This window comes from Lissotriton helveticus, chromosome 7, assembly GCF_964261635.1.
Source record: "Lissotriton helveticus chromosome 7, aLisHel1.1, whole genome shotgun sequence".
Lineage (NCBI taxonomy): Eukaryota > Metazoa > Chordata > Amphibia > Caudata > Salamandridae > Lissotriton > Lissotriton helveticus.
Window position 1 is genome coordinate 1,545,631,049 of NC_136068.1, and position 16,219 is coordinate 1,545,647,267.

General features: G+C 48.1%; 1 protein-coding gene across 8 annotated transcripts in view; it reads right to left on the bottom strand.

The window, feature by feature from the left end:
* Window positions 1-16,219, bottom strand: part of CNOT3 (CCR4-NOT transcription complex subunit 3) — a 1,075,180-nt gene that overhangs the window by 355,492 nt on the left and 703,469 nt on the right. The gene's annotated exons all lie outside the window — the stretch shown is intronic.

Here is a 16,219-nt window from a genome sequence, read left to right on the forward strand (position 1 = left end):
AACAAAGAGTTGACATGCACACATCCCTGTGTGCAATGCCCACAAACACACTGCCCTGGCATACACCAATCACCCTTCTAGCTGGGTGCCCTATGCCAGTGGTGTGGGCCCAGGTGCATGAGCCCTGTGCCCCTTCAGTACCCAGGGCCATTCCTGGGCATTGTAAGTGCAGTGATGCCATTAAGAGTATATGGTGCCGGGAGGTAGACATTACGAACTCCACAACACCATAATGGCTACACTGAAGACTGAGAAGTTTGGCATCAAACTTCTCAGCACATTAAATCCACACTGATGCCAGTGTGGGATTTAATGAAAAATGCACCAGAGAGGGCATCTTAGAGATGCCCCCTGAAACCTAACCACAATCCACGTCTGGACTGGGAGGCTGCCACACAGCAGACATGTTGCTGGATCCCTGGGTGGAGAGCCCCCCGCTCTCCTGGGCCTGCAACAATGCACATCCTGGGCGAGGTGCTAGGTCTCCTCCCCCAGGATGGGCAGGGGGAAGCTTCAAAGGCCTGCCGCCTCTGTGAGCTTCTCCAGACCATTTGCTGTACCCAGCAACTGGCCCCCACCAGTCCTGACCCCCACTCTGGTGGGAAGACTGGCGGGAAAAACTATGTCAGGAAGGGGGGTGTGCCAGCCTGGGCCAACCCCACCCCTCAGGTGGGGGAGTCGAGGTGAAGCACGACCCCGGGCTCAACCATCTTGAAGATGGGGAGCCCTGCCCAATCACAGCTAGGCTCCTGCCCCCCTCCCACAGGAGAGTAGCAGCCCAGGGGGTGTACCCACCCCAGGACAGGGACCTATTGGTCTCTGACCTTGCCCTACCTGTAACACCCCTAAATTCAGTATTTAGGGGCTCCCTGAAACTTCCTTCCTGAGATCTTGATAAGAAAAGAATAAAGAAGATCAAGAAAACGACCCGCCGTGCAGCTGCTAACCACAGGACGACATCAACTGACTTGGCCCCGCCCTACCGGCCTGTCGATCATGGAACCTGCCCCTGCCTTATCCCGGCGACTCCTACGGACAGCAACCTTGGGACACCTGGAGCACCTGCCTGCCTTGACCATCTTAAAGACTGGGACTCCCTTAAGCAGAGGCTCTGCTCAACAATCATACCCCTGGTGCCAGCCAGGAAGCTCCTGACCAACCCACTCCGCATCCGTCGAACCCGGGCCGTGCCCGAGTGATCCAAGACCACGAGGACGTCCCCCTGGCGACTGGGACCCGAAGTCCAGTGCCCAAAGACCCTCCTCGACGACCCCTGCAGCCTCAGGACAAAGGACCCCTCCGACCGCGAACAGCAGAGAGTAAGATTTCCCAACCTCAAAAGACACCTCTGCACCTGGCTCCCCACGGCCCAGTGTGCCCAACTCCTGGGTGCCTATCTATGCTCCAAGATCCCAACTTACCTCTCAAAGTGGTGGTCGCACCTGAAGAATCTCCGTCCCAGAGTCTGTAGCCTTTGTTCAACTACCAGTTCTCCCATTGATTAACATTGGGCGCCCGAAGGCCTAAAAGCACCCTGCACCCAGCCGCCAGAGTGCCGCTGGAAGTGCAGCAACAATCCTACTCTACTTTCCCACTTGCCCTGTGTAAGTGACCAGGAGCTCAGCTCCCACAGCCGCGTGGTCTACCCTCGAAGTGTTGGTCGCTTCAGAAGGTCCTCTGTTCCCGAGCCTGCAGTCTTTGTTCCCTTTTCAAGATAGTCATTGAATAACATTGAGCGCCTGATGACTCAAAAGCACCCTGCACCCAGCCGCCAGAGTGCCCCTGGCAGTGCAACCGGTACCCTATCCTACTTTCCCATTTGCCCTGAGCAAGTGACCCGGAGCCCAGCTCCCATAGCTGCGTGGCCTGCTAGCCAGCAGCCAACAACCGAAGGCCCCCTGCCTCTCATTGGATAACATTGGGCCTAACTACCTCTGCACCCGACCGCCCCTGTGCCGCTGCGGGGGTACCAACTGTACCTACCTGACCCTGGGGGCCCCCTGATTCTATGCCCAGAACCTTAACTTCACCAGTCGAGTACTCATCTGAAAACCGATAACTCACTTTCCTGCCGTAGGATAACATTGACTGGTTTGACTCGAAAAATCTTCTAAGTGTGAAGTTTTGAAACTCTAAAATATTCCTATAAAATCAGCCGAGAAACGAATTTTGAAATACTCACCTGGAATCAGGAGAGGAGCCAGTACTGTACCTTTCAGACCAGTACTGACCTGCAAAAGTAATTTTAACCAGACTTACCCATAACTGAATTTTCTTCCATAGGAAACCATTGACTGTTTTGCTCTGAAAATTCTTCTAAGTGTCTACTTTTGAAAGTTACAAATATTCCTTAGAAATCGTACCAACTACTGAAACGTAATTGCTTACCGGTCTTAGAGAGTTCCCAGTGCCGAACCTAGGAGCCCAGTAATCGATTACAAAAGTAACTAGAACGTACTTTACCTGTGACTTGAATTTCCTGCCATAGGATAACATTGTCAGTTTTGCATTGAAAAGTTTGTCAACTTTTAAAATACCTTTTTGTTCCTTAAAAATCATTGCAATAACCAGAACGTTTTTACTAAACTGTTTTCAGCTTAGACCCCAGGACTGAATCTAGGATCCATTCCTGGGATTACAAAAGTAATCTATACAGTAATCAACTGCATTTATGTAGAAAAATCAATTGAGCTCAATGTTAAATTGTGTTTCCTACTGCAACCCCTATACCTATTGTATTTACAAAGTCTATTGCCTTTCTGCAAAGTATTCATCTGAGATCACTCATATTGAGAAAAGTATATTTTGATACCTGTTGGTTCTAAAAATAAAACAACAATATCTTTGGATATAAAAACAATTGGCCTAGAGTTCAGTTCTTGAGTGTGTGAAACCTTTTGCTGACTGAGTGTGTACAACAAATGCTTTACACTGTCCTTTGGTATTGCCTTACTGCTCGACCAAGCTACCACTTTAGAGAGTAAGGTCACACCTGGCTTTAACCTCTGTTATACCTCTGGGGATTGTGGACTCTATACAGTCAGTCAAGAGGTCTTTATTCGATTTACATCATAAAAGACAAATGCATAAACATATAAAAATGATTCGTTTTGCATGTAAGATAATAAATACATTACAATTTAAAACCATGTTAAAAAAGTATTAAATTTTTTAGACAATGATGGACGAAAGGATCCCTTGCTACATAAGAACAATGTTACTTTAAAACTAATAATCATAAAAAAACTGTACAATGGGAACTTCATTTGCCAAGATTACGGGTTCGAATTGACCACGCCCAGCTCACAAATTTTGCTACGCCAATAGCGATAGAGGGGGAGGTATCAGTTTTAAGAATTCTAAGCGCTGCAACAGCAGATCTGGTGCCTAATAACCGACAAACTGGTAGGAGCCAAACTTTCCTGGGTAGCAAATACATGGGGCAGCAGAAAAAAAAATGTTCAATATACACAGAAGGGGAACTTATCACTACTACCAATTGTCCAAGAGTGCGTGAGCCCCCGCACAGGTAGCGAGCCTATTCGTAATTGATGGTACAGTTTGCGATCGTTAGGCTTGGTAATTAGGTCCCAATAGGCTTCGTATTTAGGGACATCTTTTACAACCAAAAATTCCAGTGTCATGGTCGGACCATCAACCATAACAGATCTCCTCTCTGTGATCCAGTGCCAATAAATATCCTTAAGAGCCTTTTTTGTAGGAAAGGTCGCGCATGCTGGATCTACCCATAGTGCCTCCAGGTGTAAATTTTTCAAGAGCGTCCTGAGATGACGGAACCAGGGTACCCTATGAGACCCTTCCAGACCGCCTCAGCAAACAAGGATAATTCCGGTGTAGTCCACAGACGCCGCCAAAACGCCAGTGGTCTATACCGTACCTCATCCTCAATGGATTTGACACCTAGATCTAGCTGCAAGGGTAAGCAGGGTGTCGATTGTGGGAGGCCAGTTGCCATTCTCAGGAAACTGTTCTGAGCCACCCTCAGAGAGGATAGATCACTATACCCCCACAATTCGGCCCCATAGATAGTTGCGGGAATTACCTTGGAACCATAAATTTTGACCAACGGTGCCATGGGTTTGGTGAGAGATTTAGCATACTCCTTCAACAAGGCTCCCCCAAGTTGCCCATGTTTCAAGGTCATAAGATCCACTTGTGGTTTCCAGCTCAAATTCTCACTTAGTGTGACACCCAAGTATGTGAAGACCTCCGTTTGATCCAAAATGGCACCGCACATTGACACCTTGGCCTGCACAGCCTTGGGGCCTCGCAGAACCATAAATTTGGTCTTATTGACATTCACCTCTAACTCATGATCGCTGCAAAAACACTCAAAACGAGCCAGGGCGGACTGCAGTCCCTGCCTCGTTTTAGAAATAATAAGAGTGTCGTCCGCGAACATGAGGAGGGGAATTTTCCTTCCAGCAAGAGTGGGCGCGTCCGTTAGGAAATCGGAGAAATACTTGGTCACCCCATTAATAAACAAAGAGAAAAGGGTCGGGGCCAACACACACCCTTGTCTAACCCCCTTAGCAACTTTAAAGCTATCAGTGACTTCCCCTGGACCACCCCATCTTACTTTGGCGTAGGTATTTGTATGCAAGTTAATCAACAGCACCACCAGCTCTTTGGGCATGCCTAGATCCAGCAAAACTTCCCATAGCTTACACCTGGGTACAAGGTCGAAGGCTGACCTGAGGTCCACAAATGCCGCAAACAGCAGGCCTCCCCCAAGAAGGACCACCTTCCAATATAATAACATAAATCTAAAAACTTGCTCTAGGGTCCCCATATGTTGCCGAAAACCCGCCTGGAGAGGACTTAAAACATCATGGTCAGAAATCCAGGTCTGGATCCTACCCAAAAGAAGGCGGGCCACAATCTTTTGTATTGCATCGATGAGGCTTATGGGTCGATAGTTGGCCGTTACTGAACGGTCACCCTTCTTATGAATGGGGAGGATCTCCGCCCCAAGCCATGATTCGGGGACCTTCGCACCCCTTGCCAATGCATTCGCCAAGAGAACAATATATGGGACCCAGAGGTCCTGTTCCTGCTTAAACATGTATGATGGTATGCAGTCGGGACCTGGTGCTTTGCCTCCCTGGATAACCCTCAACACTGCCCTCACTTCTGTAGGGTTAAAAACCAAAGCTTCGTTGGTGGTAATGCGCATCAGATTGGCAGGGCTGGAAACATTCTCTTTAAATTGGTTCCCGTAATACTCAACCCATTCCCTTGGCTCAACACTATTTGTGGGGGATCTATCATGTGGACGATTGCCCCATTTAAGCTGCCGCCATAATTTAGTCATATTATTACTCTGGCAAGCCTCCAGCAAATCCTTCCAACGGGTCTCATCCCAATTCTTCTTAGCAGTGGCCTGCACAACTTTATAGGTGGCCCTGCAGCAGCGAATTAAGGTCTGGTCTCTTGACCTTAAAGCTGCATGTAGCGCCTTTTGTGATTCCCTGCAGCCGCTGTCATACCAGGTTAGGGGCTTTGGCTTGTTCCTACTAGGGCCAGTAGATTTAATGAAAAAGGTTTTAAGATTTAAGAAAAGATCCCTATGTAGTAAAGTGATATTGTCCAGTAGGGCCGACTCCAGACTAAACCCGCTGATTTGGGTCATTGTATCCCTCAGCATGGTTCTAATCCTTAACAGAACCTCCTCATCCAGGGCTATTTTAGGCCAACTAACCCTTCTTCCATTGTTGGTTATTAAAACCTGTGGCAGGGACGCCTCTGCCGCCGTGGGCACTGCGAAGGCACCTTCTTTGATTGATAGAACCAAAGGATTATGGTCACTTTCAGCTCTATTTACAACCACCATATCCAGCAAACTGGGCCACATTTCCACATTCACCAGGATGTAGTCAATGCGAGAGCCGGATCTACCATTATCAAAAGTCATTGCCCCCGTCCTATCGGACTTCAGACGCCCATTGACTGCACGCATTCCTTGATTCAAACAGAGACCCTTCAAAAATATGGCTGATTGAGACCATTTCTTAATGGGTTGTAATTCCAGACCCGGGATGCCCCACAGGGAATCCTCTTCCTCGGTGAGCATACCATCGTCCAACCCCATAGGTTCGAAACATGTATTGAAATCCCCCAATACCACCCTGTTTGTGTGCACCGGTAGTGAGCTTAGGAATCCGTCCAACACCAGAGCAACAGGAGAGCATTTTCCCCCTTGGATACCCCGCATGTAGATGTTTACAATCACCATATTTAGTCCAGAAGACGAGACTACCCGTATGGCCAATATGTCGGGATTATCCAGTGGGAACTCCTCCACCGTTACACCTGCATGTTGGCGTACCCAGATAGCTAGGCCACCCACTGGTCTGCCCCTTGCACCCTTCACAGCTGGTCTCGAGTAATTCAGAAACCCAGCACGAAAAATAGGCCCAAGGGCCCAGGTTTCCTGAAATGTCCAGATGTCAGAGTGATCAATAAAGGTCCCCCAATCCGGCACGTCAAGCTTTGATTCAAGTCCAGCAATGTTCCAAGAACTTATCCGTAACTTCAACAAACACAGATTGGATACCTCCTTCCCCGCTCCTGCCGGGCCAAATGTGGCAGGACAAGGTGGACAAAGAGTGGGGCTGGCGTCAAAGCGAGAAAATTGGAAACTTACAGGCAGGACTGGAGGTAATAAAACACCAGGGATGGCTTTGTCATCCTTTAAACCAACGGATAACCCCTGTTCAGATCCCTCAACAAGTATGCAACAATCAACAGAAGGTAGAACAGTTTTTGGGTCGGTAGATAAAGCAGATAAGGGCCACTCATATGCTGGTTCTGATAGTGGATTTGATCTAGAGGTGAACGTACCCGGTAGACTGCCAACAGATTCCCCCAGCTGTCAATCGCATCCATCGAAGCAGGAGAGGATGTTAAATCTATTGGATGTTTCTAACGGGGTAAATGGAATCAAATGGTCCATCCTCCTGTCCCCATACGCTTGGTCCAACCTCCCTGGTGGCATACCGTAGTTTCTGGCGGGCACTGTATTCCACCCAAGGTCATTCCTAATGGGCAAAGGTCTGAAGGCCAGCCCCATGTAGCTGTTAGTGGATGGCAAAAACATATTATGTTGAGTGTCAGCTAAGCCTCCTGGGAAGAAGGGGGGGCACACAAGGGATCTTGGGTAAAAAAAGGTTAAGTCGTGTGGAACTATGGCACTGCTCGAGTTCCCCGAAGACCCGTTCAGTATAAATCTGACTGCCTCTGGGTCTCTAAACTTTATGACTATGAGGTCTCCCTTTAAGTTTTTTTCCCTACTACCCAACCATGAGATGCGCCTGACGTGAACAATCTCTCCATTAATATAGTATGGGAGTGGTCTGTTTAGTCCCAGCCAGTGCAATGTTTTGTTTTTTAGTTGGGAATATCCCTCCCTTTTACCAACCTCTAGGGTTCAGACGCCAGTAAGCACGACCACAAAGGGCACAGAGTCGGGGGGCAGTTCTACGTTTGGGCCCTGCATTTTATCTTTAATAGGACGACTCAACCTTCCCCGTCCCATTCGATGGATAGGGGGTGTCAGACTATCCCCTCCCTTCAGAGGTTCACTAACCGCCAATACAGCTGATTTTGCTGCTGTCACCAAAGGGACCTGTTGGACAACTAACTGGGTAGCTGGTACTCCCAAATGAGTATTGACTGGGAGATTGTTAACTCCAGTGGTGCCCTTGGCAGGACCCTTGGTGGCAGCCGGGGGCTGAACAGGAGCAATTTGGGCCTGAACTGTGACCTTCGATGGAGGTAATTGCTTATCATTAGTCAATAAGGGCCCTGCCTCTACATTGTCAGCAAACAAGGACTCAAGATTCCCCAGCCTTTGTTCCACCCTCTTCAAAATATCCAATATTGGGTGCACAAAGGACCTAAGTAGGTGCTCGATAGATTCACATGGAATATTGGACAATAAATCTTTCTCTAAGGGGGGGAAGGGCTGACCTCGCTTCACATACTAGATCAGTCACAGACTTTAATTCTGATGTGTCTAAGACCTCTATGGTCGGTGATACCAGCACCACAGGGGCGGGTGAAACTACCCCAGGGATATCTTTAGCCTTTAACTTGGAGCCAACTGAAACATTAGATTTAAGTGATTTGCCGAACTCTAAATGACTGAGCTTGCTTCTCTGGGGTGCCCCCCCCCCCCTCTTCTCCGTTTGGCTGGGGGGGGGACCATGAACTTTGGGGACATTGGGCAACTTGCCCTTCTTTTTAGGTAGATCCCTGGCTGAAAGAGAAGGCACGTTAGTTACATTTGGACCTGTAATATAAAAACTTGGGGACGCCACAATGGGTGTAAGTGTGGTATTTACAACAACAGAAATCGGTGAGGTGTCTCTTAGGAGTAATGGAAATTTGTCCAAGGACAGTGGGTCCTCACTGGAGGTGACAGAGGCTGTGTCCGGCAGAGTGGGATCGATCATCAATTCCAACAAGGGTCTAGTTTTCATTGAACCGATGGAGCGACGTCGCTGAGACCTGCGCTCAGCCATCTCCATATCCTTGTCCAGCTCCGTAGGAGTTCTCGTAAAATAGCCCTCTAGTGTTCCTTTACTACTAACCCCCGCAGAAGCCGATTTGTCACAATTAGAGGTCATAGTAGAAGCGTCCTACCTTCCCACCAACCTGGGGGGCTAGTAAGGGCGAAAGAGGGGTGTCCCGTCCCGTCCTCCTCCGGCCACAGACGGCCACAGACGGCCCGCCCTTTGCCCGGGCTTCGCCCGGCGCCGCCCGCGCGCGTCCCGCGACGCGGAGGAAGCACCGATGGTTTTATCCGCCTCCGAGCGCGGAAGTGCAGGTAGGTGGGCGGGGCAGTCCCACCAGGGATTATGGAGGCTGTAGTCCCCCCCGCTCGGCGGCTGCAAGGTGGTGAGTAAGCAGCGGCGGGGGGGACCAGAAGGCGAGATGGCAGGGCGCTTTCAGCGCGAGTTACCCCAAAGCTGTGCTGCACGCTGTCTGTGTAGCAGAATAGGCAGAATCAAAAAGGGTCCAGATGAGCGTGTGGAAGTCTCCCACTCCTCAGCTGAAGCACCGATGTTTTTATCCGCCTCCGAGCGCGGAAGTGCAGGTAGGTGGGCGGGGCAGTCCCACCGGGGATTATGGAGGCTGTAGTCCACCCGCTCGGCGGCTGCAAGGTGGTGAGTAAGCAGCAGCGGCGGGGGACCAGCAGGCGAGATGGCAGGGCGCTTTCAGCGTGAGTTACCCCCAAAGCTGTGCTGCACGCTGTCTGTGTAGCAGAATAGGCAGAATCAAAAAGGGTCCAGATGAGCGTGTGGAAGTCTCCCACTCCTCAGTGGAAGCACCGATGGTTTTATCCGCCTCTGAGCGCGGAAGTGCAGGTAGGTGGGCGGGGCAGTCCCACCGGGGATTATGGAGGCTGTAGTCCCCCCGCTCGGCGGCTGCAAGGTGGTGAGTAAGCAGCGGCGGGGGGGACCAGCAGGCGAGATGGCAGGGCGCTTTCAGCGCGAGTTACCCCCAAAGCTGTGCTGCACGCTGTCTGTGTAGCAGAATAGGCAGAATCAAAAAGGGTCCAGATGAGCGTGTGGAAGTCTCCCACCCAGACTCTATACACACTGTACCTAACTGTGGTCCAATAGATATAGAGCCACTTTCTCCCAGGACACTACAGCACAAGGTAGATGGACCCATGCACTTGGGGCTGGGGTGTGGAACAGACCATGATAGATGGGGAACTCTCTATAGGCAATTTCTACTAGCCAAGGCAGACCTGGATGCTGCAGAAAAACAACCTATGTTTCATTTCCCATTTCCTGGACCTGAGGCGGACCTGAGGCAGAACGCTTTCCTGTCCCTCAGTCTGTACATCTGAAAAATGCAACAGTCTTTAACGTGGTTATGTAATGAAGACAAACCTCCAAAAGTAGAGCTTTGGGCAAATAAAACATGCATAATAACTTACAGCAATAGGGAGGTGATGCATCAAAGAAAGTAAGGAAGGAGAATGCTAGTTACCCTGTATGAATCTGTTCTTCGCATATATATTTGTAGAGTCATATGCTGTGCATAGATCGCCATCTAGTGTTGGGTCCGGATGCTTGCACTTTGTTTTTCTTCAAAGTAGTCTTTCCAGTCACGAGGTAGGTGACTCCTCCTTTCGGTGATAGTGCGCATGGACATCGACTCCATTGTTATTGTTTTCCCGCAGAGGGGGATAATGGAGTTAGTAAGACTAGTAAAAGGAGATGTCCATGCATGCATGTATCTATGTAAGATGCTACTGCAACAGGTATAGGTACCCGGGGAGGAGGGTGGCCGCATATGACTACAGCTATATATATGCCAAGAACAGATGCATACTGAGTAAGTAGCATTTTCTGTTCGAGGCATATGAGCTGTAGATCATATGCTGTGCATAGACTATATAGCAGTTATCTCCCAAAGCGGCGGCTAGCCTGCATCTGTTGCAGTGGTCTGAAATAGTGTACGTAAAACTGCCTGGCCCACTCAAGCTTTCTGTCTTGCTAACACATCTACACAATAGTGTTTTGTGAATGTGTGAGGTGTAGACCGTGTTACAGCTTTGCATATGTCATCTATGGGTATATTTCCTATATGCCATAGAAGCCCCCAGTTTGTGTGCAGTGTGCGCTCTAGGGGGAACTGTTGACGTTTGTTTTGCTTATGCATAGCATATTTGAATGCAGTGGACTATCCACCTTGCAATGCTCGATTTTGAAATGGGATTGCCTTTGTGTGGAGGAGCAAAAGCGTCAAAAAGTAGATTTGTGTTACTGAAAGGTTTTGTCCTTACTATGTAATAAAGAAATGCTCTCTTCACATCTGATGTGTGTAGGGCACACTCTGCCACTAAATCTGGTTGAGGGAAGACGACTGGTAACTCAACAGATTGATATGAAAAGCAGAAGTGACTTTAGGAAGGAATTTAGGACTGGTCTGAAGAACCACTTTATTTTTGTGCATTTGTAAAAAAAGGTTCTTCTATAGTTAATGTCTGAAGCTCACCCACTCTTCTGAGTGATGTGATCGCAACGAGGAAAGCAGTTTTCCATGTGAGAAATTGCAGTTCACATTTGTGTAATGGCTCAAAGGGTGGACCCATTAGTCTGGAGAGAACAATATTGAGATTCCATACTAGAGCGGGTGGACGTCTAGGGGGAATGACAGGCACTCTAAAAAGAGACAGATGTTGTCTATTCTGGAGGTATGCAGGTATTGCCGCCAGATGTAAGTGTACAGAAGTGTACGCTAAATTGGAACCATGAAGATGTAATAAATAACATATAATGTTTTGTACAGAAGCATCAAGCAGGTTGATGTGGTTGGTATTACAGTATATCATAAACCGCATCCATTTAGCTGCATAGCAGGTTCTTGTGGTAGGGTGTCTAGCCTCTTTGATAATATTCATGCGGTCTGGCGGTAGATTAAGATAGCCAAACTATAAGACTTCAGGAGCCCTATCGCCAGATTGAGTTGACTGGGGTCTTTATGTCTTATGTCTCCATGGCTCTGTGTGAGAAGATTGGGTGTAATAAGTAATTTCTGGTGAGGAACTACTGAGTTCCAATAGGGTTGTGTACCAAGGTTGACGTGCCCATGTAGGAGCAACTAGGATTAGTGTCCGGGACGCTTGGTTGAGATTCCGAACCACTAATGGAATGAGTGGGAGAGGCGGAAAAGCATATGCAAACATCCCTGACCAATTCATCCATAGTGCATTGTTTTTGGACAATGGGTGTGGATACCTGGACGCAAAGTTTTGGCATTTTGCAATGTGGCGAACAGGTCTATGTGAGGGACTCCCCAACATTGAAAGCATGGAAGGAGGACCTGAGGGTGGAGTTCCCATTTGTGTATTTGCTGTCTCTGCCTGTTGAGATCTGCAATCTGGTTGTTGACCTCTGGGAGGTGTACCGCTAGGAGGTAAAGTTTGTGGTGAATGGCCCACCTCCAGATGTCTTGGGCTAATTGGGACAGTTGGAGAGTGTGTCCCCCCCTCCCCGTTTTTGTATGTAATACATGGCTGTCATGTCTGTACGAATTAGGACAGCTTTGCCCTCTAGGTGAGTTTGAAATGCCTTGAGTGCTAGGAATATTGCAAGCAGCTCTAGGTGATTGATGTGGAGCATCTTCTGTTGTTGGCTCCACAAGCCTTGCACTGTGTGCTGTTGTAGATGAGCTCCCCAGCCATTGAGGGACGCGTCCGCTGTCAATACTATCTGTGGAACCGGGTTTATGAACGACCGCCATTATGATACATTTTGTGTTCCACCTCGGCAGAGAGCGATGAGTATGGCCGCTTACCAACACAAGATCGGTCAAAAGACCTTGTGACTGGCTCTAAGCATTCTTGAAGTGGACGCATGTGCAGTCTGGAATGGGGAACGATCAAGATGCAGGATGACCTCATTCTCAGTAGCTGCATGAAAGTTCGAGCTAGAATCCAATGGTTGGATTGGAAGCGGAGAACTAAAGCCTAAATATTTCGAATTCTGGCTGAGCTGGGAAAAGCGAGAGTTTTTTGAGTATCTATTGAGGCTCCTAAGTAGTCCTTTGTATTGGTTGGTTGGAGATGTGACTTTGGCATATTGACTGTGAACCCTAGTTGATGGAGTAACCGAATTGTCCTGAAAGTGTGCTGCACACATTGTTGGTACGTTAGGCTTTGATGACCCAGTCGTCTAAGTACGGGAAGACGTGGATGCTTTGTCTCCTTTGGTGAGCAGCTACTACCGCCATACACTTTGTGAAGACTCTGGGGCCGGTGGCGACACCGAATGGGTGTACCCTGAACTGACAGTGTTGACCCGCTACCACAAACCTGAGGAATTTGCGATGAGCATGGAGAACTGGTCTATGAAAGTAGGAGTCTTTCAGATCTAGAGTACATAGAAAGTCGCCTTTTTGTAGTAGAGGAAGTACCTGTTCAAGTGTCACCATGTGAAAATGGTCCGACTAAATGTACCGGTTGGGTTCTCTGAGATCTAAAATTGGTCTGAGAGAACCGTCTCTTTTGGGAATTAAGAAATAAAAGGAGTATACACCCAAACCCGTGATGTTGGGCTTGCACAGGCTCTGTAGCCCTTTTAGAAGTAGAGACTGAACCTCTTGCTTGAGTAGTTATGGATGGTTTGGTGATAGTTTGTGGGGCTTTGGTGGAATATTTGGAGGCGTGCTGGTAAATTCCAGGCAGTAACCAGAACCGATAATTTGGGGTACCCAATTGTCTGTTTTTGATTACCAGATTGGTAGAAAATCTGACAGTTTTCCCTCGACAGGTGTTAAGTGGTAGGGGGGGAACAGGAGGCAAGTCACTGCTTTGTGTTGGCAGGGGAGGTGCATGTGTTTGAACCTCGGCCCCAGCCCTTACTGTTACCCCTGTAACCTCCCCAAAAATAACCCCTCAATGAAGAGGGTTGGTTATTGCCCTTGTGGGTGGAGGTGGTTTCTGATGAGATATTCTTGGGACCTCCTCAGTAAAAGGAGCGTCGAAAGGAAGCACGACCCTGTGTGGACGGAAGGGCTTCCATAGATTTGGCTACCTCAGTATCTCTTCATTTTCTCAAGTGAAGAATCTACTACTGGCCCAAATAATTGTTCTTCATCATATGGGGTATTTAAAATGGAGGTTTGAACCTCAGGTTGAAATCCAGATATACGGAGCCAGGCAAGCCTCCTTAAAAGGACACTAGTGTTTATAGCTCTAGCAGCAGTGTCTGCAGCATCTAGAGAGCATCTTATTTGATTGTTAGCAGTAGGTTGCCCTTCATGAACCAGATCTTGTGTTTTTGATTTGTGTTCCGGAGGTAAATATTGGATCAGTTGTTCCATTTCATCCAGGTGCGCAAGGTCGTATCGCGCTAACAGTGCCTGAGTGTTGGAAACGTGCCCGAAATTGACTGCTTGAGAAGCTGCTCTTTTCCCAGAAGCGTCAATAAGTTTTCATTCCTTATCAGGCGGTGGAGCCTCTCCTGTTGTCTGTCTTTTTCTTGCATTGGAAACAAAAAGGGAGTATAGTAGCAATTGTCCCCTTATATATATACTGGGCCCGATGGTGCAGGCTTGTACTTGTTGTCCACTCTGGGGGAAGAATGCGAGCTCTGACTGGATCATTAAAAACTTCTTCTACATGCCTGACCATCCCTTTAAATATGAATAATGGATGTGATGACTTCTGTGTGGTACTGAGGGTTTCAAAGAGGAAATCCTCTTCTAATGACTCCTTATGTAGCTGCACCCCCTGGTATTAGGCGACTCTACCCAGTAACTCAATGTAGCCTACAAATATCATCTGGTGAAGAGGGTTTGGTAGGGTACAGGTAGGAATCATTGGACGTGGGCCAACTAGTGTTAGATCGTCCCATGGGTCTTGTAATGGCTGATCATCATCCCTATCCTGATCATCATCCCTATCCTGATCATCAACCCCATCATCCTGGTTATCAGGTGTATGTGATGGTGAATGTTCAGGTGAAATTGGGTGAAGCTGAGGGGAAGGTGGTGAGGAAGGAAGAAGTGGTGAGGAAGGAAGAAGTGGTGAGGAAGGAAGAATTGGTGGAGGAAGAGGGGAAGGGGGAGAGTTAGTTCCAACAGACCTCTTCATTAAGGGTATGTGATATTCTTCCGCATCAGCCCTTCCTTTTAAAGTCACTTTAGTGGTGATATGGCCAGTCTGAGGATGGATATACAACATCTTTTGTTTCGGATTCGGGTTTCATGGGGCATCAAAACTGGGCTTTATAGTTGTTTTCTGCACTTCTGTCTGTTTCAACGGCAACATTTTTGGTCCCCTAGTTGAAATCATTGATGTCTTCGGATCAGACGATTTTTCCGGGGCCGAATGGTGGGGGTCGGTGCCGGACTTGTATTTCGACCCCCGAAGGTATGGGCTCCGAACTCAGTTTGGAGGGAGTCTTTTCAGAGCCGGAAGGCTTTTTGGTAGGCTTCGGTGCCGAGCAGAGGGTGGGCAGTCAGGAGCGTGGTTTCAGTGCCGACTGGTGCCAAAGGGCGCAGGTAGGACCTGAGCTGTATTTGTAATTGATATTGTTTCTTGGGACAAAGGGACAAAGGGGATCTGTACTCGAGGTACATTGACCATGTGGAATGTCCTCCTCATGGTCAGATTTGAATTCTGAGATGGCGACAGGCTCCTTCTCCTCCTCTGTTCCCATGGCCGAGCCGGCCTCTTCTTTCGACTGTTGACCGAAGATGTCTGAATGGAGCTTGTGTGCTGGCTCTGCATGTTGCATCGTCGAGCCTGACGGTCACAAAGTGTTATCTTGGAGCGGGAGGCCTGGGACGCGTCGCAGTACTGCTCTATGTGTTCGGGGGCCAAACACATATTACACACTTCGTGTGAGTCGGTGCACGGTTATTTCAGGTGACACTGAGGGCAGAATTTGAAGGGAGTTCATTCCATCGACTGCAGGTAGACCCAACGTGGGTAGGCCCGACTGCCTTCCACAAACCTTCCATTCTAAAGATTATTTTAAGTAATTACGATACGCGATGGAAAGGGAGACACGATCGAAAACAATACCATTGAGGGTGAGTATCTTGCGCACCTAGGGAAACCGAAGGAACAGTGTCGAACCGGAGCACAACGATAGACAACCGAACCAGATGGCGAAAAAAAACAATGTTACAATGGAGACAATGCCCATGCGCACTATCACCGAAAGGAGGAGTTACCTACCTTGTGACTGGAAAGACTCCTTCGAAGAAAAACCAAGTGCAAACATCCGGACCCAACACTACATGGCGATCTATGCACAGCATATGATCTACAGCTCATATGCCTCTAACAAAATGCTCGCTTACTCAATACTTACTTTAAAAAGGAAGATAACTTCATTGGAATTTGAAGATAATCAATCTTCCTTATTCCCATCAAACGAAAATTGGTGTTAATATCCAAATACAGGTTTAGATAAAGCAGGATTGTGTTCGGACTTCTTACACAAAAAAAAAACCACAAACTTCCTGGCAGTATGTTAACCATGATGGCAAGTGCCGTTTAACAAGGTTATCATTGATCAGGATCCTTGCTGTAGTGTTTTACATTAGAACCACTTCCTGCTTTTTTTTTTACAACAAGTACACTGTTTGTAGGTGGTGTTTTCAGCCAAATGCACTTTTTGACTTGCAGCTGTTAAAAGTAAAATAAAAGATAGCTAATGTTGGC